Source organism: Physeter macrocephalus, chromosome 4, assembly GCF_002837175.3.
Source record: "Physeter macrocephalus isolate SW-GA chromosome 4, ASM283717v5, whole genome shotgun sequence".
Classification (NCBI taxonomy): domain Eukaryota; kingdom Metazoa; phylum Chordata; class Mammalia; order Artiodactyla; family Physeteridae; genus Physeter; species Physeter macrocephalus.
Genome location: NC_041217.1, coordinates 2,621,152 through 2,646,267, shown reverse-complemented (window position 1 = coordinate 2,646,267; position 25,116 = coordinate 2,621,152).

The window sequence follows — 25,116 nt, the reverse complement described above, 5'->3', positions numbered from 1 at the left end:
ATCAAAAAAAACAAACAACCCAATCCAAAAATGGGCAGAAGACCTAAATAGACATTTCTCCAAAGAAGACGTACAGATGGCCAAGAAGCACATGAAAAGCTGCTCAACATCACCAATTATTAGACAAATGCAAATCAAAATTACAATGAGGTATCACCTCACACCAGTTAGAATGGGTATCATCAGAAAATCTACAAACAACAAATGGAGAGGGTGTGGAGAAAAGGGAACCCTCTTGCACTTTTGGTGTGAATGTAAATGGATACAGCCACTATGGAGAACAGTATGGATGTTCCTTACAAAACTAAAAATAGAATTACCATATGACCCAGCAATTCCACTACTGGGCATATACCCAGAGAAAACCATAATTCAAAAAGACACATGCACCCCAATGTTCATTGCAGCACTGTTTACAATAGCCAGGTCATGGAAGCAACCTAAATGCCCATCGACAGAGGAACCTAGAAAAATGGTACAGATGAACTGGTTTGCAGGGCAGAATTTGAGACAGAGATGTAGAGAACAAACATATGGACACCAAGGGGGGAAAGTGGCAGGAGGGTGAGCATGATGGTGTGATGAATTGGGCGATTGGGATTGACATGTATACACTGATGTGTACAAGATTGATGACTAATAAGAACCTGCTGTATAAAAAAATAAATTCAAAAAAATCAGGAAAAAAAAGTACCTAGAGACAAATGACAATGAAAAAACGATAATCCAAAACCTATGGGACACAGCAAAAGCATTTCTAAGAGGGACGTTTACAGTAATACCAACTTCCCTCAGGAAATAAGAAAAATCTCAAATAAACAACCTAATCTTACACCTAAAGCAACTAGAGAAAGAACAGACAAAACCTAAAATTAGTAGAAGGAAAGAAATCATAGAGAGCAAAGCAGAAGTAAATGACATACAGAATAAAAAACATATATAGAAAAGAGCAATGAAACTAAAAGCTGGTTCTTTGAAAAGGTAAACAATATTGATAAACATTTAGTCAGACTCATGAAGATAAAAAGGAGAGAACTCAAATCAATAAAATTAGAAATGAAAAAGAAGTTACTACTGACACCACAGAAATGCAAAGGATCATAAGAGACTACTACAAGCAACTATATGCCAATAAAATGGACAACCTAGAAGAAATGGACAATTTCTTAGAAAATTACAATCTCCCATGACTGAACCAGAAAGAAATAGAAAATATGAGCAGACTAATTACCAGTACTGAAATCAAAACAGTAATTTTAAAACTCCCAACAAACAAATGTCCAGGACCAGATAGCTTCACAGGTGAATTCTACCAAACATTTAGAGAAGAGTTAATATCTATCCTTCTGAAACTATTCCAAAAAAATTGTAGAGGAAGGAATACTTCTGAACTTATTCTATGAGGACACCATCACCTTAATACCAAAACCAGACAAAGTTATTACAAAGAATACAGGCCAATTACAGGCCAATATCACTGATGAACATAGATGCAAAAATCCTCAATAAAATACTAACAAACTGAATCCAACAGCACATTAAAAGGATCACACACCATGATCAGGTGAGATTTATCCCAGGGATGCAAGGATTTTTCAATATGCACAAATCAACCAATGTGATACATGATAATAACAAACTGAAGGAGAAAAACCATATGATCGTCTCAATAGAGGCAGGAAAATCTTTTGATTTTAAAATTCGACATCCAAGTTAGGCATATTTTTAAAAGGCATTTTTCTCTTTCTTATTTCTCCTTACATTTGACAAGGATGAACTAGCTACAAAAAGAATGTGATAGATAAACAGTATATTTTAATCCTATATTAATGAATTAGAACAAATAGGAGAATTTCTATTTTTACATATTGTGTATATACCCACTTATATGTCAGAAATATAATGGCCAGAGATAGATGGTACTTTATTCTTAATTGAAGCATGAAAATTATAAACTAAGAAATGTATAACTCTTCAAAAAATAGAATATTACTTATCATCAACGTTATGGACTGGATTGTATCCCCCCTCAAATCCATATGTTGGAGACCTACCCTTCCCCAGTACCTCAAAATGTGACTGTATTTGGAGACAGCCCTTTAAAGAGGTTATTAGGTTAAAATAAAGCCCTTAGGGTGAGCCCTAATCTAATCTCACTGGTGTCCTTATAAGAAAAGGAGATTCGGATATACGAAGAGATACAAGGGTTGCAGGCACACGGAGAAAAGACCCTGTAAGGAGGCTGCAAGGGGGCAACCATTTGCAAGCCAAGGGAAGGCTTCAGAGGAAACTAACTCTGCAGGCACCTTATTCATGGACTTCCAGCCTCTATAGCTGTGTTTAAGCCTTCTGGTTTATACTACTCTGTTATGGCAGCCCTAGAAAAGTCATATGGTCATCAAGCCAGAAAGAAGAAAATTTGCCTTGAAAAGGAAAAATGAGGCAAAGAAAGTAAGTGAAAGAAAAATCTAAAGAGAGTTATTTTATCTTGGCAATTGTTTTGTTATATGCCTTTTCAACTCTTTCATACTATTGGTCTTTCAAAAATAGTGGAGAGAGTAGAAATGGACCACAAAGTCTTCCCTCAACTAGTAAGTTCTTCTAACAAATTTCTCTTACATTCACAGCGTAATGAGGCAAGTTAGAAGTGAGAGTGAGTGAAAGAGTCAGAACCAGTGTTTCTCAATACTTGTTGGGCTAATTTTTATCACCTTGAGGCAGGGCTGTAGGTGGAGTGAAAGCACACATCTGCTGCCTCTTCTTTCCTGTGAACCTTATCATACTTCAAACCCCTGCCTGGTGTGAGACAAAATATATTCAATCAACAGTAGAGAAACCACACTGAATTTGCTAATGTTCTTTTAATATGCTCATCACATCAAATGTTAAATACTCACTACACTTCAAAATTGCACTGTCCAGGGCTTCCCTGGTGGCGCAGTGGTTGCGCGTCCGCCTGCCGATGCAGGGGAACCGGGTTCGCGCCCCGGTCCGGGAGGATCCCACATGCCGCGGAGCGGCTGGGCCCGTGGGCCATGGCCGCTGAGCCTGCGCATCAGGAGCCTGTGCTCCGCAACGGGAGAGGCCACAACAGTGAGAGGCCCGCGTACCGCGAAAAAAAAAAACCAAAAAAACGTAAAAGTATTTGTCATGAATCATCAGAATCATCATTTTTATAAATAGAAAGTGTAACCAAGCAGGACCCTACGGGGGCCGGGGCAAAAAAAAAAAAAAAAAATTGCACTGTCCAACATTGTAGTCACTTGCCAGATGTGACTATATCAATTTAAATTTATTTTTATTAAAATTTCAGCACCTCGGTCACACTAGCCCTATTTCAAGTGCTCAATAGCCACATATGGCCAGTGGCTACCATATAACATTCCCACCATCACAGGAAGCTCTGCTAGCACTGCTTTAGAGTATAAAATTTGGCCAACTTTATAGCTATAGCAGCCAACTCCATTTAAATTAATTAAATATCTGTATGATGTATACTTTTCTTGTAACTTTTCCTCTGTTTCAGGGAACATACGATTTCCCTCTGCTTGGGTTTAAAATAGAAATACAAGTTTTAATCTGTACACAAAAATATGTCAGCAACTTCTGAGTGAAAGCAAATGTGGTCCGAGTGCCTCCTGCATCTGTCCCTCCTCAGAAAGACGGTCCTTCACACAGTGTTAAAAATCGTTCCAGTTGGTTGAGTCCAGACTATTCACTTACAGACACCTGCTGTCCACTCAGAGCCATCAGAGAGGCTCGTGGGGTGGGTGTTTCCGGTGGCCTCAGCTTGTCCACCAGCACCTTTGGAGAAACAGAGGGTGCAGGGCCGTGTCCTGCAGCACCTGCATCGGAGCATAAAAGTAAAGCCCACATTCCTCAGCACACACTTAACTCTGCAATCCTACACCGGGAAGTGTTTTCCCTGACCCAGACTGGTGATCAGCTTCTGCCCTAAAGCATGAGAAAAGGACCATTAATTCTACAATGAAGTGAGTTTTACAAGGATCACTTCAGTATGAAAAACAGAATACAAACAGCCTTTAACTCGTGTTTCTATGTCCCTCCCCTTAACGTGGAACATGGGAGGGTTTATACTACTTATTTTAGAAAGAAGGAAGTATTGGCCCCTAATTAAGAATATCGCTGGAGGCTGTGTAGAAAAATGGACATGTGAGAGGTTCAAGTGGAAAGTATCTAAGTGTCTTGCTAGGGGCGCACTATTCTTTCTTCTCTTTGAACTGCAAAATGTATAAAAGGTGTTAGGGCTTACAGAACCTTTTTATTGTTTTGCTTTACAGCTCAAAGAATGGCCCATGGAGATTTAACCCCCTTTACCTCTCAGAAAAATGTGAACCTTCCCATCTGAAGGAGGGGGAGGGGAAGAGTCAGGAAGAGAAAGATCGCTTTCTAGTCCTTGGCATGAACCGCCCCAAAGCTGGCGTGGGTGGCCGCCACCCAGATGGCTGTTCGCTTTGCAGGCGCACTGGAGAGCAGACACCTAGGGCTGCTGTGAGAGGGGGAGAGCTCCCGTCCCACCGGGGCGGGTCAAAGTGCGCTGATGTCAACAGTCTTAGAATCTATAGAGAGGCTGGGCCAGGCCCGGCATCCGGGGGAGATAGGGGGGCCTGTTGTCTTTGGCAAACCTCTGTTTATCTGAGGAGCTACCACCGCCTTTAACACCCTCCCCGTGGACAAGTGCGACTTAAGGGGAAACACGGGCCTGAACGCTGCAGGCATGGGGCCCGCACGCTGCCTGCTGCAATTAGCTGGAGATCATTTAGGCTCCCTGATTTTCTCTAGTTCTTCAGCTGCAAAGCAGGGATGATAAGATCCATCTCATCACATCGCTCGGAGGAAAACTAAATACGTAAAGCTCCCGGGCAAGTAGTAGGTTTCCAATCAGTGGTGGCTCTGAGGGTAGTCACGACTCTGTGGGTGCTTTTCCTGGACCCACAGAGACTCTGCCCTAGATTCTCAGTGTCACCTGCACCCAAATACTTAGGGCTCTGTGTTCAGCTTTCGGAAGTGACAACTGTGCTGGGGCAAAAATTATTTTTTGTCCAAAACGTCAAATGTTTAGAGTGTCCCCCTCAGGGCCCTCCCCTCCTGCACCCTCGCAGGAAAGGTCTGCCGGCTCCACACCAGCTCTCTCTCCTTGGGCTCCCGTGACAGGATGTCATCATGAAGCGACTGCACGTGGTGGTGAAGCAGGAGAAAGGGGTCTCTGTGCAAAGGCAGGAGTCACGGCCGGAACTGGGAGAATTTTGCCGCCGAAGGTAAGGAGCAGCTGTGGGTGCAAAAGAAAGAGACGCAAGAGGCAAGGGGGCTTGTAGGAAACGTTGCAGGGGGGGCTTCCCTGGTGGCGCAGTGGTTGAGAATCTGCCTGCCAATGCAAGGGACACGGGTTCGAGCCCCGGTCCGGGAAGATCCCACATGCCACGGAGCAACTGGGCCCGTGAGCCACAACTACTGAGCCTGCGCGCCTGGAGCCTGTGCTCCGCAACAAGAGAGGCCGCGATAGTGAGAGGCCCGCACACCGCGATGAAGAGTGGCCCCCGCTTGCCACAACTAGAGAAAGCTCTCGCAGAGAAACGAGGACCCAACAGCCATAAATGAATAAATAAATAAATTTTAAAAAGAAACGTTGCAGGGAGTTCAGAAATGTAAGGTGGGGGGGGGATTTACTGCTTTGAACGTCCTACTCTGTTTGCCAGGGTGTGTTTTGAGTACATCACCACCAGCATGAAGCCCCGCCCTCACCCTGTCAGTTGGGTTTACACCTGGGCGCGTCCCGCTGACCGCACTGCGCAGACGCGTCTGAGGGGGTGGAGCCCTCTCTGCTCACCTGCCACTCAGGCCCCTTCAGGTGGACGCCAGGCTCTGTGGGCTGATGTGCCCCGTCTCCCCTGACCTCAGCGGGGGCTACTTCAGACCAGGAGAAAGGTACGAAGGGCGTCTTTGCACACTCTGGGTACCCCTGGTGCACCTCAAATCCGTGCTCTTGGGCGTGGCATGGGGGAGACGGGAAGGCTGGGGGCCAGGCCCCTTTCAAATGTGGGACGTTTCATTAGGAGACGGGAACCGCCCAGCGGGCGGAAAGCTGCTGCATGCCGATGCCGGCGCCCACAGGAGTGGCCTCAGGTTTGCAAATATCCTTTCCTGTCTGTCCAGCACCATGTGTCCGCCTTCGGTGTCCAGGGCAGAGATGCTCGGAGAGTGGCGTCCACTCTTCCCTCGGTTTACTGGAGTTTAGAACCGCAGGAAACTGTGAACGCGCTTTGAAACTCCCAGGTGGGGCATTGACGACCCTTCGGGAGCCTTAAGCACAGAAACATTTGTGGTTCTTCTCCCACGTGTATTAAGAATAAAAACAATGCTTAGTTTATAAATGAAGACTGAGATAATGCAACGGAGGTTTTTTTTAATGTTTAACTTCTTTGATGCTTCTAATTGAAATTTCAAATAACATCCTTCAAAAATAGTTTTGGGGTCTTTAATTTGTTGGCACCCTAAGTCTGGGTGTAGGCTAGCCGCTGGGTAACTTTTTGCGCCGACCTGTGGGTGGAGAAGCAAATGAAGGATGAAGCTGCCTTGTTGAAAAAAGGGAGCGGTGGCTGGACCCCGAAATTCCAGAGCTTGACAACCAGGTGGAGGTCATTGTAATTTCTAAACTAGATGGGAGAATCTAGCCTGTTATTCTGTCTCTCTAGTAACACAAAATGACTTTTCTTTATGGCAAAGTTTTCCTTAATAAACCTTTTTGGAAGTATTCACTATGTCATAACAAAAATATTTCAAAACCATTTGTAATTTTTAATTTTCTCCCAGTTATATTGCCGGAGTCCAGAAAACTGATAAAATAATCCTTATTACAGTAAGACTGGTATTACTATGACAATAGTGATAGAATCACAAATATCTAACAGTTGCATTGTACTTTATAATTGACAAAGAATGTGATTTTCCAAATATCTTATTTGAACCTCATATCAGTTGTGTGATGTAACAGGAGAGGTATTAAAAGTCCTATAAATTTGAGTTAATGAGCCAACCTCTTTCACATTTTAACAGGGACTTTCTGGAGATGGAATTTCTTGACACCCAAGATCAAAGCATTGTTGCTAGCTTATAATCATGATTTGATTTTATTTTTTTTCAGGGGACAAGGGAGAGGCCCCATTTGCCCAATAAAGAACACACTATAAAAGGTACCAGTACTTCTCATAGAATCCTCATTCTTTAGGGCCTAGGGAAACTGTTACCTCCTCTGGGAAGCCTGCCTCGCTGCCCAAGGAGCATTCTTTGTTCTCTCCCTTGCTGCCAGAGGTACTTGATCAAAGCTTCTATGTCTGTATCCTCCGTGGATTGTGAGTTCTTTCAGGATTATGTTATCCTCTTGTACATGAGCAGCATGTAAGCCGGTACTTACAGCACAAAGTAGATGCTCAGTAAATAATATTGACTGACTCATGACGTAAATGAGGAAATGAATTAATAAATGATTCATAAGTGGAACCACTTCTGTGTGTTGAAGATGGTTCACCAAGTCAAGGCTTCTAAATTTAGCAAGGATTTATAAACTGGAGGATCAGGAGGGGCTCTAAAATTTGAACTCAGAACCCCGCTTGTCAGGGTCAAGTGTAGCTTGACATCAGCACCCTGAAAGCTGCATCTTTTGAAATGCTTCAAAATATGAGTAACAGTCTTAAGAGATATGCAGATATACAGAAAATGATTAGAATATTACATGTGTCTAATGGTCCTTAGGAGGACACCTTATAATTCCATCCTTCCCATAAATAAGAAATTCATAAGGAATGGAATGCATTCTGGTTACTCTTTTAAAGGCTTGCAAACATCCTCAAAGGCAGCATCTTGCAGGCAAGGCTCCTGGCAACAGTCTACTGATTTCTTAAGTATTCAGTTCTGAAAAAGAGAAGGCAAATGTGGAAAGCGTTTTCTGATCCTGGCTGCTGAAACACAGCGGTTATCATTAGCGCTGATAACTGCTTGTCAGCACTCTTGACTCCACATTATACGAAGCTGCAGGCTCTCCTCGCTGATTAGCACGAGAGCTAGTAAAAGGCTTCAATGGCGACATTCGAGACAGATCTTCTGTAGCTTCAAACACGGAATCAACAGAGTTCTTTATGGAAGCCCAGCTGAAGTTCATACTTCACACCTTGGTACATTAAAAACATTAATTTCACTCAGCCTTTATAATCAGAGAGTCCCACCTACAGACATTTATTTGAAGATGTCTGAGGGCCCACACAAGTAGAGAAGTAGTAATGCTTCTTCTAAAGAAAACTGCTCCATGGAAAAGGTAGAGATTAGGAAGAGTAATAATTATACCTGAAACGTTAATAACTGGATATCTTTTTCTGAACTCTTACAAGTATTTACATTTAAAAAGATAAAATTGCTAAAAAAAAATTAGAAGAATAAGAGCAGTATCAGTGAAAAATGGGCAATTTTTGTTTTTGTTGTTGGTGTTACTGCCTAGTTTCCTTAGTAATTCTTCTATGTGAGCCTGGAAAACTGAAGGAGACCATTATTATGCAAAGTATTCTGGCACAAATGGCATCACATATCTCACAGATTGGGGATTTCTTGAAAAAAAAAAGAAGAAAGAAAAGAAAAATGAAGCATTCAGTGTTGGGGGTTTTCAGTGAAAATTCATTGCTGTGCTCGCCAATACTATCCTGCAGCTGGATCTATGCTACTGCTACATCCAGTTTCATCCCCAGGAGGGGATGAAACTAGAAATTCAAACAGCTTCATATTAAGCTCTTAAATTCAAATTAGAGGACAATAGAATATAACTTTTAATAAATTTTAACATTTCTCTCTTCAGAAAGATTATGTAAGAAATATTATTCAGAGATTGGAGAGTATAGGTAGAAAACATCAAATGTCTTTAAAATTATTGTGAGATAATATTAGTGAAAATGAGAAAAGCAAGCATTGTAGGTTTTTAAATTCAATATAAAGGAAACAAATGATGTAGTCCCATTAACAAAGCAATGAAGTCAGCTACTAAGAACTCTAAATCTGTAATATTTGCAACGTCTATCTGTAGCTTCCCTCTTGGCCCGAATGAGGGTTGGGTTTTCTTAATGTAAAAGGAAAATCAATCATGTCTATTTCAAATTTAGATTCAAGGCTAAGCTGTCTCAGAAGAGAAATTCCTGGAGGGCTGCTGGGTTATGACAGCTCTTCCCTTTGACCCTGTGCCAAGGCTAAGCTAATCCTGTCTCAATCCTTTGTTTCCATCTTCCTTATCCATAATCGTCAGTCTGGAAGGGGTGGAGGAAACATAGTTAAGAGGGAAATTTTCATGTATTCGGATTTCCAATTCCATATACATTATATCGCAAACTACTTAGAGATCTTAAAATGCTTCGTGATGTTATTCAGTAACACACAGTAATCTTGAAGAACGAAATAGTCATCAGAAGGCTAGAGAAATGCAAATTCTATTTGGATTTTTAAATCTTTATTGAGAATTTCAAATATATTTGAAAATAATATAACAAAATCCCGAAAACTTATCACACAGCTTCAGCAATTATCCACTCTTGTACTCTACCCCATGGCCTATAATGTATCTACTTTCTCCAGCCTGTAAACTTTTGAAGTAAGTCCCAAACATCCTAGTATTTCATCTCTCCATTTCAGTATATGTCTCTAAAACAACTCACTTATTAATATAATGAAAATATCAATATCCTAGCTAAAAAATTGAACACTTCTAAAAATACTATCACATATCCAGTAAGCATGCAAACTTCCCATTATCTCATAAATGCTATAAATGGATTTATTTTATAGTTTATTTGAATCAGAACCCAAGTAAGTCCATATGTGAGATGATTTTTTATGTTTCTTTCAATTGTTGGTTTTCTTCTCTGTCCCTACTTCTTTCTCCCTCTTTTATTTCTCCCTCTTTTATTTTTTGTTGTGTTTTTGTTAAAGAAACACAGGGTTTTTTAAATGTACTTGAACAGCTTCCTCTGTCTTCTGTATATCCTGAACATTGGTCGTTGGATCTAGAATTTTGATCAGATTTGGATTAGATAGTTTTCCAATACAATTTCATGGGTGGTGGGGTGTTTTATCAGAAGGCAAAAAATGTCTGATTTTCTCTCTTTTGTGATGTTAGCAGACATTGATATTCAATGCTTAGATCAAGTAGTTCTTTAGGGAAGAAAATAGTAATATTCAAGCTCTATTCTTTCTTCTTCATTTATTAGGTGGAATACTATTATAAAGTGAAACTTCCTCTGATCTACTCTTAGGTTATCCAATGGTATATTAGTATGGGAAAGGCAGGATAAATGTTTGATTCTTTCTCTTTATGTACCCATTTCCAAAATAATGATTTCAGTTCCTAGCATATTCTGATGATGATCAGTTAGGTCTTTTTATTGGTATTATAATAAAGTCATGGAAGTAAACATTTAATATATTTCTGTACATGGCACCTATTATTTTCATTGGTGTTCAAATTAAATCATGTTAGCCCATGGGAGGCTCTTCAATTTGGCTCTTGAGATCTTTTGAAACTACTTGAATAGTTTTTGATAGATTCATGGCTATTTTGTATTACAAGATATTTCAGCCATCTTTGCATGTTTCCTGTCCCAGACCTGGAAAACCTTTTTGCTAAGGATCCTCAGGTTCTTTTCCATAGGAAATGGTCCAATCCATACAGAACATAGCTTGGATTTTAGGTACTAGTTGCGTGTGTCACACCTGGGTTGTCACACTCATTTTTTCCTTTTCAGTAGACAGAGCTAGGTATAAGTTCTTGTTTTTTAAAAAGAAAGTATTTCATGCCTTCTATCAAATTTTCTTTTAATATTCAGGTTTTTACATTTGTATTTTTTTTCTCCTATGCTATCAGTCTCAATTTTAAGGAAAATAGTTTTTATGTCAATGTGTTTCTAGTCATTTTTATTCTTTGAAGTTCATTTTCTGGAAGATTCCTCAGGAAGGTGTAAGGGTATTCATTATGAACTTGTATGTTGTTAACAATTTGTTGGTAACTGGGTATAAAATCTCGTCTCACACTTTGTTCTTTGGGCATCTTAAAAAGTTACTCCAAAAAAAAAAAAAGTTACTCCACTGTCTTCTGTCATTGCTGCCCTTCAGTAGCATTGCCATTGTAAAGTCTAATTGCATTCTGAATTTCTTTCTTGCTTGGAATTTTTATCTTTAAGGTCCAATGATTTTATTAAATATTTTTGGTGCATTAGATTTTTATTGTTGCTGTAATAAAATACCACAAACTTAACAGCTTAAAGCAACACAAATTTATCCTCTTACAGCTCTAGGTCAGATATCCAAAATGGGTCTCACTGGGCTAAAACCAGCATATCAGCAAAGATGTATTCCTTTCTGGAGGCTCTAAGGGACAATCTGTTTCCTTGCGTTTTCCAGCTCTGAGATGCCACCCACATCCCTTGGGTCATGGACCCCTTCCTTCCTCTTCAAAGCCAGCACCATCATATCTCCCTCGATCCTTTTTTAGTAGTCACATTCCTCTCCCACCACAGCCAGGAAGAGTTCTCCTCCATTCAGGATTCGTGCGATTAGATAGGGCCCACTCAGCACAGGATAATCTCATCTCAAGGTCCTTAACCTTAATCATATCTGTAAAGTCCCTTTGTCATGCAAGGAAACATACAGTTCTGAAGATTAGGGTGTAGACATCTTTAAGGGGTCATTATTCTTCTACCACACTTGATATTGTTTGTTCTGGGTCAATTTCCCAGGAACATGGTGGATCATTTCAATATGGAGTTTCAAATCTTAACCGTATGTTTGAAACATTTTTTTGAATTACAGGTTTTTATTGTCACTACTGTTCTATTCCACTGCATTGCTTTACTTTTCCAGAGACTCCTGTTATATATGTTGAGCTTCTTTACTTCTAATTTACCAGTTTCACTCTAATACTTTTTATTTCTTTCATTTCATTTTTTTTCTTTTCACCTATTTCTCTTAAGTTATTATGTATTGTGTTTATTTACTCTTGCGTTCTTTTGGTGTAGTCTTTATTTCTGAATGTTTTTTTCTTTTATTTTAATTCTCTTCTGGGTTCTACCACTTAATTTATTTAGACTTTTTTTTAGAATAGTTTTAGATTAACAGAAAAACTGAGCAGATGATACAGAGAGTTCCCATAATCTCCCCTCCATTTATTATCATCAAATATTAGTTTGTTATATCTATCACAAATAATTAACCAATATCAATACATTATGACTAACTAATGTCCACAATTTACATTTAGGTTCATTCTTTGTGTTTTATAGGTCTTTGGTTTTCATAAATGCATAATGTCATATATCCTACATTATAATACCCTACAGAATAGTTTCTCTGCCCTAAAAATCCCCTATGAATGGGTGTTCCACCTATTCAGCTCTCATTTCTTCCCCTAATGATTTGGAATGGTTTCCAAACCATTCACCTTTTATGTTCTCTATAGTAAGTTCTCCCTCCAGAATGGTCATGTAGTTGGAATTGAAGAGTATTTAGCTTTTCAGATGACTTTGTTCATGTAGTAATATGCCTTTAAAGTTACTCCGTGTGTTTTCACGGCTTTGTAGCTCATTTCTTTTTATTGTTGAGTAATATTCCATTGTATAGATATACCACAGTTGGTATATCCAGTCACTTACTGAAGGACTTCTTGGTTGCTTCCAGTCTCTGACCATTATGAATAAAACTGCTATAAACATTCATGCTTAGGCTTTTGTGTTGATATAAGATTTCAACTGCACTGGACAAATATCTAGGAGTAAAATTGCTAGATAGTAAAACTATGTTTAGCTTTCTAAGAGACTGTCAAATGGTCTTACAAAGTGGCAGTACCATTGTATATTTGTACCAGCAAAGATGACAGTCCCTGTTGCTCTGCATCAGGGCCAACACTGTCAGGTTTTTGGAATTTAGCCATTCTAATAGGTTTGTAGTAGCCCTTCACTGTTGTTTTAATTGGAAATTAGTATATGCTGTTGAGCATCTTTTTTATGCATATTTGTAATCCATACATCTTCTTTGTTGAAGTGTGTGTTCAATTCTTTTTTCCATTTTTCAATTGGCTTGTTTTTTGTTTGGTTTTTCATTATTGAATTTTAAGAGTTTGTTGTATATTTTGGATGCAAGTTCTTTATCATATGTATGTTTTGCAGATATTTTCATCCATTATATGGCTTGTCTTTTTATTCTCTTAAGAATGTCTTTAAGTAGAGCAGAAGTTTTTATTTTTAGTAAAAAGTATAAATTATTAATTTTTTTCAAGGAAAGGGCTTTTGTTTTTGTATATAAAAACTTATTGTCAAATCCAAGGTCATCTAAATTTTCTACTGTGTTGTTTTCTAGAAGTTTTATAATTTTGTGCTTTACATGGTCTATAATGTTCTATGATGTATTCTGAGTTAATTTTTTGTGAAAGGTGTAAGTTCTGTGTCTCGATTCAACTTTTTTTTTTTGCTTATGGATGTCCAATTGTTTTAGCATCATTTGTTGAAAAGACTATCCTTTCCTCCATTGAATGACCTTGTCTCCTTTGTCAAAGGAGACATATTGTCACACTATACTTGTCACACTAAACTTGTGTGAGTTTATTTCTGGGCTCTCTATTCTGTTGCATTGATCTAGTTGTCTAGTCTTTAGTGAGTACTAAGTTGTCTTGATTAATTTAACTTTGTAGTAGGTCTTCAAGTTAATTCTCCAATTTTTTTTCAGCATTGTTTTGATTCTGGGAGTTTTGCCTTTCCATATAAACTTCAAAATCAGTTTGTCATATCCACAAAATGAGATTTTTGATTGAGATTACATTAGATCTAGTTAGGAATAATTGACACCCTAATATTGAATCTTTCTACCAGTGAACATGGAGTATCTCTACATTTTTTTCAAATGTCTTTGATTTCTTTTATCAGAGTTTACAGTTTTCTTCACATAGCTCCTGTATAGTTTTGTTAAGTTTATAGCTAAGTAATTATTTTGATGCTAATGTAACTAATTATGATTTTAATATCAAATTCTAATTGTTTATTACTGGTATATAAGAAAGAAATTGACTTTTGTATATTAATCATATGTCCTGCAACCTTTATATAGTTGCTTATTAGTTCCAGTAGGTTTTGTTTTGTTTTTCTATTCTTTGGTTTTTTTCTTCATAGGACACTCATGTCATCTGCAAACACAGCTTTATATCTTCCTTCCCTATGTGTACACCTTGTATTTTTTTTAAGTCATATTGTATTAGCTAGGACTTCTCACACAGTATTGAATAAGAATGGTGAGAGGGGTTATCCTTGCCTCATTCTCATATTTAGGGGAAAGGCATCTAATTTCTCACCACTAAGTATGATGTTAGCTATAGGTTGTTCGCAGGTGTTCTTTATCAAGTTGAGGAAGTTCTCTGTTTCTAGCTGATTGAGTTTTTATAATGAATGGATGTCTGATTTCGTCAAATGCTTTTTCTGTATCTATTAAGTTTATGAGTCTTCTTCTTTAGCCTGTTGATGTGATTGATTACATTGACTCATTTTTGAATTTTGAACCAGCTTTGCATACCTGAAATAAGCCCCACTTGGTCATGCTGTATAATCCCTTTTACACATTGTTTGATTCAATTTCTTAATATTTTGTTGAGGATTTTCACATCTACCTTCATGGGAGATTGGCCCCTTCTTTTCCTTTCTTGTAATGTCTTGATCTGGTTTTGGTATTTTGGTAATGCTGCCTCATAAAATGAGTTAGAAAGTAATCCCTCTGCTTCTATCTTCTAGAAGAGATTATAGAGAATTGACTTCATTTCTTCCTTAAATATTTAGTCTAATCACCAGTGAAATCATCTGGGCCTGGTGCTTTCTTTTTGGAAGATTACCAATTATTGATTTACTTTCTTTCATAGATATAAACATATTCAGATTACCTCTCCTGTGTCAGTTTGAGTAGTTTGTGTCTCCCAAGGATAGGTCCATTTCATCAAAGTTAGCAAGTTTGTGATCACAGAATTGTTCATAATATTCCATTAATGTCCATGGGACCAGTAGTGAGCTCCTCTCTTTCATTTCTAATTTTAGTAATTTATGTCTTCCCACTTTTTTCTTAGTTTATAAATTTTATTGATCTTTTCAAAGTATCAGATTTTTGGTTTAGTTGATTTTCTCTATTGAGTTTCTGTTTTCAATGTTATTGATTTTTGCTCTAAACATATTGCTGCTTCTACTTGCTTACATTTATATTGCTCTTCTTGCTCTATTTTCCTAAGGTGGAAATTTATGTTACTGATTTTAGATTTCTCTTCTTTTGTAATATATGCATTCAATGCCATACTTTGTATTTAAGCAATGATTCTACTGCATATCACAATTTTAAGCACTGATTCCACTGCATATCACAATTTTAGATATGTTTTATTTTCATTTTCATTTAGGTAAAAATGTTTTAAAATTGTTTTGAAACTTCGTTCCCACCCACATGTTATTTAGAAGTAAGTTGTTTAATCTCTAAATATTTTGGGATTTTTAAAAAAATTTTATACTGGAGCATAGTTAATTAACAATGTTGTATTTGTTTCAGGTGCACAGCAAAGTGATTCAGATACAACTATGTTTGTTATTGTTTTCTAGTTTAATTCCTTATGGTCTGAAGTCATCCCTTGCATTATTTCTATTCTTTTTATTGTCTTAAGGTGTGCTTTATGGCCCAGAATGTGGTCTATATTGCTGAATGTTTCATGTGATTCCATTGTTGTTGAATCTAGATGATTGATGGTGTTGTTAAGGTCAACTATATCCTTAGTTATTTTTTGCTTACTGGATCTATTAAGATCAAAAGAAGCATATTGAAGACTCCAACTATACTTGGTAAATTTACTTGTTTCTCTTTGAATTTCTATCAGTTTTATTCACATGCATTTTAGTGCTGTGTCTTTAGGTATATGCACGTTCAGTATTGTATCTTACTCTTAGAGAATTGACTCCTTTAACATTATGTAATGCCTTTCTTTATTCCTGATACTTTTGCTTGTCCTGAATTCTGCTTTATTTGAAGTTAATATAGCTATTCCAGCTTTCTTTTGATAGTGTTAACATGGTATATCCTTCTCCATTCCTTTACTTTTAAGCTATCCCTGCCTTTATATTTAAAGTGGGTTTCTTTTAGACAATATGTTTTTTTTTTAATGCACTTTGACAGTCTCTGCCTTTTAATTGGTATATTTTGGCCACTGACATTTAAAGTTACTTGTATAGTTGAGTTGATATCCACCATAATTATAATAATTTTATATTTATTGCTCTTGTCCTTTATTTTTTCCCTTTGTCTTTCCATTATCTGCTTCTCTAATGTTGTTTGAACACTTAATATATTTCCATTTTCTCTGTTCTCTTAGCAATGCAATATACTTCTTTTTAAAATTTTGTTAGCACTGCCCTAGAGTTTGCAATATACATTTACAAACAGTCTAAGTTCACTTTCAAAGACACTAGTAGTTCACAAGAAATGTTGGTACTTTATAACTGAGTATTCACAGTCCTCGCCTCCCAATATTGCTGTCATTACTTATCCATGTAATATAATCACCCAATACATTGTTTCTCTTATTACTATGAACAAGTCACCATCTGTTAGATCATTTAACACATTTTTGACCGGAGACCTGTTATGGCCACAGGCATTAGTTTCTGCAAAAATCCCCTGGTCAATAATGTGTTAAGAATAAAAAAAAAGAAAGGATTTTATTTATCTTTACCTTTTTTTATTCTCTAATGTTCTTCCTTTTCAGAGATATGAATTTTTGACCTGTATCCTTTTCTTTCTTTCTGAAGAATTTTAATTTTTTATAAAATTCCAGAAAAGGCATTGTTCATTCATCAGTGTTTTTGATTTGTAGCACTTCTTTTTGTTTCTTTTTTAAATTTTCCACCTCTCTGCCCACATTACCCATCTGTTCTTGCATGTTGTCTACTTTTTCCGTTAGAGTCCTTATTATATTAATCATGGTTGTTTTAAATTCCTTGTTGTATATTCTGAAATCTCTATCAAATCTAAGACTGGTTCTGATGCTTGCTTTGTCTGTTCAGACTGAGTGTTTTACGCTTTTCAGCATGCCTTGTAGTTTTTTGTTGTTGTTGTTGAAAGCTGGAAACAATATATCATGTAGTAGAAACTGAGGCAGTTCGGCTTTTTGTGTGAGGTTTTATGTTAATCTGGCTAGGAGTTGAGCTGTGTTTACTGTTTGCTGTAACTGTAGATGCCAGAGGAGTCACTGTTCTCTAGTTGTCTTGTTTTGTTTTCTCCCCTGGTGTCTTTGGATTTGCCTGAGAACTTCTTGAAGAGTGTTTCCTGCAGCTCTTTCCATTGTAACTCACTGTCTAATTATCCTGGAGCCCTATCAAAATGGTGGGAAGGTGATGGGAGGGAGAAATCATGACATTTAATCTTCTGATTAAATCTGTTATTTAGAGGTCCTGACCTTCAGAAGTGCTTCTTAGCCTTTTTTGTGTGTGTTGCCCCTTATTTGAGATAGGAAAGCTGGAGGAGATTAGAGCTGACCAGGTGCCCCTCCTGCATGTAGATAAGACTCTGGTGATACAGTTTTCCTTGGAGGGCAGGACTTTGTTATGGAGAAAGATCTGAGTATATTTTAAAATATTACTTTTCCCTTCTTCTGTCAGAAACAGGAGAGGATTTTTCTCTAATTGTAACCATGAGAACCTAGTTGGGTTTTTAGACATTAAACTCACTCAAGTGTGGGAGTCCCCTAACACTGGCCCCAGGAGTTTTTAATCTCTCATGCTAGCCTACTCTCACCCTCCAGAAATTCATCAAAATTACCATTTAACTGTTTCTGGTAGTTGCTGGCTCCAAAAGCTTCTGTTTCAGGTATGCTGATCTCCACTCAATTTTCTGTGTGCACATATCTCTTCAGATTTTAGCTAGGCAGCCCTGTAATCTCAGTTCTCTGATGAATCTAAAAAAAATCACTGATTTTCAGTTTGTTCAGCATTTTTGTTTCTGTGACGGAGTGATAACTTCTAAGATCTTTGCGTATTGGAGATAAAACCAGAAGTCTTCCTTTATTTATTTTTAATTCTGATTTATGTTTTTGTTTTCATTTCTTCTATAATTGTCTTAATTTCCTTTAACTAATTTTGAAATATGAGGTTACAGTTTTTAATTTATTTTGTGAGCATGCCTTTCTGGCATTCTTCTCTTCTTGTAAGGGTGTTATCTTGTTTCTTATTATTCTTTTACCTATAGTGAAATTACTTAGGATTCAACCATGTTTGTTTATTTTTTAATTGAAGTATAATTGCTTTACAATGTTGTGTTAGTTTCTGCTGTACAGTGAAGAGAATCAGCTCTATGTATACATATATCCCCTCCCTCCTGGATCTTCCTCCCCCCCACCCCCGCCCATCCCACCAATCCAGGTCATCACAATTATTTTCTCTTGTTCACTTTTGCTTCCTAAACTTTTAAAAGGGAGAGAATGGGTCAAGATAGCCATTTTAACTTTATGACCGTTCTGTGTTCTATTATTTTCATGAAATGTGAAACTTCATATAATATGTAAATGTATGACCCTGGACTTCTTGAGATTTCTTGTCCTTGTTCTTCTTCCCAAGTGTTTTCTAGGACTTCTATTTCATTTGACTGATGGACTGAATCTCATCCCCCACCCAAATTCAACTCTTGAAGCCCTAACACCCAAAATGAATGCACTTAAATGTAGGACCTATAAGAAGGTAATAAATGTTAAGTGAAGTCATAATTGGGGCCTTACTCCAGTAGGACTGGTGTTCTCATACCAAGTGAGAGAGACACTAAGGATCCATGCTTCTTCATGTGCACACAGAGGAAAGGTCATGTGAGGACACAACAAGCCAGAAAGAGAACTCTCACCAGAATCAAATTTTCAGCATCTTGATCTTGGATTTCTATTCTCCAGAAAATAATTCCTGTTGTTAAGCCACCCCATCTGTGTTATTTTGTTAGGGCAGCCCCAGCTGACTAATATACCCCCTTATCAATGTCCTATTCAATTTATTTTCTGTTGCTATGAGTTCTTCTTAGTGTAGGACTTTGTCTTAAAGGGAAGATTTAGATAGTTTTGGGACATTACAGGACCTATACTGCTTTCATTTCTGCACACTTTACTCACAGTTTTGGCTGCTACTAAAATTGGCCCATCACACTTTACACAGTGTGTAGCTTTGGCTATTTGGGGTTCTCCAATTTTCAGATTTTTCAGATATCCCATTGCTTCCCTCTTCTTTTTTATGCACAGATACTATATGGTTCTGCCCTACATCTACCCCTAGTCTAGTTAATATGTTTTGATGGTTAACTTGGAAATATTAAAAAATGATATGGCCATTCCTATATTTTCAGAATTTTCAATTAAAAAAAAAAGGGACACTGGAAATTAATTATTACTGGACTTAATATTAATAACCATTGATATTTTAGAATTGAACATTAAATACATTTATTCCAAGCACAAAGCAAAAGAAGTAGAGATTAATATGTGACAGGAGTTGTCATACTGTTTATTTTTTAATATGTTATCAAACTATTAAAATACCTTCATCAAAGTGTTCTTGATATTTTCAGTAATGTATGAAAAGAAAATATTTCATTTTCTCAACTACAGTATGATATACTAGACCAGATTTGTTAAATTGCAGCGGACAGAAATTTAACTCAAGCTAACATAACAGAAAGATTTTTTGGCTCAGGAAACAAAATTGGTTTTCCTTACAGTGAACTAGGTCCCTGTAGGGATCTTACAGAAGGAAACCAGAGCCTCAATGCAAAGAGAACTCTCCCTGTTTTATACATTTGCCTTTGCTTGACCTTGTACTCAGTATAAATTTTCCTGATATAATTAAAAAAAGAAGACTACTAGCAGTCCCCAATTTTCATCTTTCCAAGAATATACTCAAAAAAAAAATCCCTTGTCCTCCAACTCTAAATAAAACAATCCTGGAGAAGCACTCTCTTGGCCTAGACTGAGTCACCTGCCCATGCTGGCACAATCACTGGACAGAGAAATTAAATGCTTTGCTTAGACCTGGATCAGTGGTTCAACTTTGTGTCTGTGGAGAAAAGGTATTGCAGCTCCATTTAGCACCACAGCTATAGAGGGAGAGGAGCAGATTTTGGACAGAAACAACCTCCTAATAGAACTAAGCATGATTGAGTTTTCAGCCAATAACTAAACATGTATTTGAGATTAACAAATTAATTGTACACTAAAAGTGTTGATTAGGACTCATGACCTGCTGGAGGTTAAATTCTAGTGGTGACCAAAATGATGTAGTGCTTACCAAATCTGATTTCAAATCTTTACCAGTTGCAGTGGAATTAATAAAGGTATTTGAATAATTTGCAGAAGCCACAAACCTTGAGGGGCATAACTAATGTGCTTGTAGATACTAGTCTTTATTTTTACATTTGTCACTAGAGATTGATATTTATTCATGGAAGTATAAATACAGTGATAATGGACACATCTTAAATATACAGGTTGATAAGTTTTGACAAACATAACTCAAATTTTGGTCAAAATATACAGCGCTTTCATGACCCAGAAAGGTTCTCTTCTGCCTGTATCCATTCAGTTCCAATACTGAGAGGCTGCTACTTCTGCAATTTCCATCACCATGGATTAGTTTTGCCTATTTCTGAACTGCACATGAAAGGAATTATATGTAAGCACTCTTTTGTGTTGGATTCTTTCTCTCAACAAAATGCTTTTGAGATTTATACATATTATTCTGTGTATCAGTTGTTCACTCATTTTTATTGCCAAGAAGTCTATTCTTATAAATTTTGTTTCTCAATTTTCCCATTGTTGAATGCAGAAATTGTTTCCATTTTTTTGGCTTTGAAGAATAGTACTTCTTGTACAAGTCTTTTTGTGGACATAGGTTTTCACTTCTCCAGGAGTAAAATTGCTAGGGCATGTGCATGTTTAACTTTATAAGAATCTACCCAACAGGTTTCCAAAGTGATTGCACTCCCACCAGCAATATATGAAAAATCCAGTTGCTTCACATCCCATTATCAGTTTTCTTAAATTTAGCCATTCTTGTGGGCATGAAGTATCTCATTTTGGTTTTAATTTGTATTTACCTGATAACTAACACTACAGTATACCTCACTTAGTACTTAGTAGCGATTTTATGTTGTTGTTTTTTTTTAAATAAGTGTCTGTTTATGTGCTTTATTTGCTTAGGAGTTATTTATTTTAGACTTAAGTTCTTTATTAGATATTTGTAATATGCATATTCTTTTGGCAGACAATGAATTCTTTAAGGTTGCATTGACTTTAAAATGTCTTTATTTTCAAAGGATATTTTTGCTAGGTATGGATTTCTAGGTTGATAAAGTTTCTTTCTTTGACATTTTAAAGATGATGTTTGTCTTCTAGCTTGCATTTTTCTGATGAGAAGTTAACTATCATTTTTATCATTGTTCACCTGGAGGTGAAGTGGTTTTTTCCTCTGAATTCTTTTAAGACTTACTCTTTATCTTATTTTCAGAAACTTGATTATGATGTGCCTGGATGAGGCTTTCTTTGCATTAATCATAATTGAGGTTTATTACATTTCTTGAATTTCTTAGTTGAGATTTTAAATTAAATTTGGAAGACTTCTGGCTGACTTTTCTTCAAGTCCTCTTTTACTTCCTCATTCAGTCTCTTCTCTCCTTCTGGGACAGCAGTGACAAATATGTTAGGTGGTGTGATATTATCTCACATATCACTGAACCTCCCTTAGTTTTCTTCAATCTTTTCTTTTTATCTTTGCTTCAGTATGAATAATTTCTATTGTCTGGTGGGTTTTCTTCTAATAACTATGTTTTCTCTTGTTTATGATCACATTTTCCTGCTCTTTGTATGTCTCATAATTTTTAAATTATATTGTGTATAAAATTATAGTGGATATTGCTGTATAGTTTTGCTTTGTTGTTCTCCTTATTTCATAAAAGAACGCAAGTCTTTTTCTCTGTCTGGTGGTTAGGGTGAGGGTCTATAAGAGCAAGCGTTCTGGGGACTGGGTCTGACCTTCACTTGGATTGAGCTCAGTGACTGTCTGTACTAAACCCCTATAGCACTATTGCCACCTTTTCTACAAGTCAGTATTTGAGCTGAGAGGCAACTGGGTATCAGTTTTGGGGTTTTTTTTTCTTTTGTTCATCTCTGGAATCAACTTCTCACAATCCAAGAATTTTGAGACTGTGGAGAAAAGTGTTGCTATTTCCCTCTACTTTTGAGCCTTCCCTCCATTGCTCCTTTCCTGGCAAAATTCAGTGATTGGTTAGGGCAAGAGATTAGTTGGGCCACATAATTTGTACATTTATCACTCTTCCAGATTCCCTCAAGCCCCACCAGTCCACACTGTCCTCTGAAGTTCAGCTTATTTCTTCTCATTCCTACACAGTCTCTTTGTTTATGTGAGAATTATTCCACTACCATCCAGGTGTTCTCAGACCTGAGAGTTCTGAGAACTCTCAGGTTTAGAAGGAGCTGAGGTTCTCTCCTCACTATGAAGGGCTCATTTCTATCTAGAGTTCAGTTTGACAAGGATCCTTGCATCCTATTCTTTGCTATTCTCATAGGAAAGTATTATTTCTATGTTGTCCAGGATTTTCTTATGATTACCGTGGGGCCACAGGCATTTCACATTCTACATCCTAACTGGAAGCAGAAGTTTGATAAACAGTATAAAGATGTTAAAATGTCAGACTGAGCTGGAAATATAGCCAAAATCACCAAAAATAAAATTTTCTATGTGAAAACAACACTTTTTTCTTATTAAAAGTCTTAATAGAAAATTTACAAAACACAGAAAAATTAAACAATACAATCCATAATCTCATCTTGCTAAGTAAATTGTTTTTAATATTGTAGTAGGTTTATCTAATACAAAAACACACTCAGATACCTACAGCTACATGTTTATAAAAATTGGCATAATATTATTCTTACAATTTTGTTAATATTTATTAAAATTTAGTTCAATTTAATTTGTTTTAATGTTTTTAAGTACAAATATATTAAGTACTAAGAATGGAAACATGTGCAAGACCCAGCTTCTAATCTCCAGGATTCTGCCATCTGATGGGAGAGATAGAGATATGGATACAACAAAGTATATGACAGTATTTGTTCTTGTCTATCTCAAGGACATTTGACTAAACTTTGATGTCACATTAAGATTCCATGAGTATGGGTGTGGGTGTTTTATTGTGTGTGCGTGTGTGTCTGTGAACACCTGTGTGGTGAGCAACTGCTCAGAACAGGGATGAAGACATTTCAGGTAGGGTGAGTGATGTAGAGGCAGAAACATTTAGGATATACTCAGGGAGCAGCACGCCATGTCCAGTATGGCTGGAGGAGAGAGTCTGTGACGGGGCTGGTGAGAAAGTAGTAGATGAGGGCGGACAGGAAATCAAAGGTGGGTTGTGAGAGGGTGTGGAAGCCTGACCAGTGATTACAGGTTATTCCTTATAATAAAGACTTCACATCCCTAGGGAGACATCTCAAGTTTTGAAGCCCAGGAATCATATAAATATATCTATAACTTAGAGATGTAGCTCTGTCTACAGTGTGGATGTCAAGGTCAAATGAGAAGAGACCAGACTGGAGGCAGGGAGGTTCATACTCAGGCTGCTTCAGTAGCTGAGGGTGAGGATAAGGAGAAACTGAACTAAGAGGCCATGGGGCATAAGGGTTAAGATGTACTCAGGAGCAGACTGCCTGGGCTTATATCCATACATTAGACTGTAACAGCGGGAGCCTCATGTAGCCTCTCTGTGCCTTGAGGATAATAAAAGGTTGTTCCTTGTGGAGTTGTTAGGAGGATAAAATGTGTTAGCATTTTTATTTATTTATTTATTTTCTCATTAGTCATCTATTTTATACATATTAGTGTATACATGTCAATCCCAGTCTCCCAATTCATACCACCACCACCACACCGCCCCTCGCTTTCCCCACTTTGTGTCCATACGTTTGTTCTCTACATCTCTGTCTCAATATCTACTCTGCAAACCAGTTCATCTATACCATTTTTCTAGGTTCCACATATATGCGTTAATATACACTGTTTTTCTCTTTCTGACTTAACTTCACTCTGTGTGACAGTCTCTAGATCCATCCACGTCTTTACAAAGCACCCAATTTCGTTCCTTTTTATGTCTGAGTAATATTCCATTGTGTATATATACCATACCTTCTTTATCCATTCATCTGTCGATGGGCATTTAGGTTTCTTCCATAACCTGGCTATTGTAAACAGTGCTGCAATGAACATTGGGGTGCATGTGTCTTTTTGAATTATGGTTTTCTCTGGGTATATACCCAGTAGTGGGATTGCTGGATCATATGGTAATTCTATTTTTAGTTTTTTAAGGGACCTCCATACTGTTCTCCATAATGGCTGTATCAATTTACGTTCCCACCAACAGTGCAAGAGGGTTCCCTATTCTCCACACCCTCTCCAGCATTTGTTTGTAGATTTTCTGATGATGCCTATTCTAACTGGTGCAAGGTGATACCTCATTGTAGTTTTTATTTGCATTTTTCTAATAATTAGTGATGTTGAGCAGCTTTTCATGTGCTTTTGGCTATCTGTGTGTCTTCTTTGGAGAAATGTGTATTTGGGTTTTTTGCCCATTTTTGGATTGGGTTGTTTGTTTAATATTGAGCTGCATGAGCTGTTTATATATTTTGTAGATTAGTCCTTTGTCCTATGATTCATGTGCAAATATTTTCTCCAAAGGATTTTCTTTTCGTCTTGTATATGGTTTCCTTTGCTGTGCAAAAGCTTTTAAATTTCATTAGGTCCCATTTGTTTATTTTTGTTTTGATTTCCATTACTCTAGGAGGTGGATCAAAAAACATCTTGCTGTGATTTATGTCAAACAGTGTTCTTCCTGTGTTTTCCTCTAAGAGTTTTATAGTGTCCAGACTTACATTTAGGTCTCGAATCCATTTTGAGTTTATTTTTGTGTATGGTGTTAGGGAGTGTTCTAATTTCATTCTTTTACATGTAGCTGTCCAGTTTT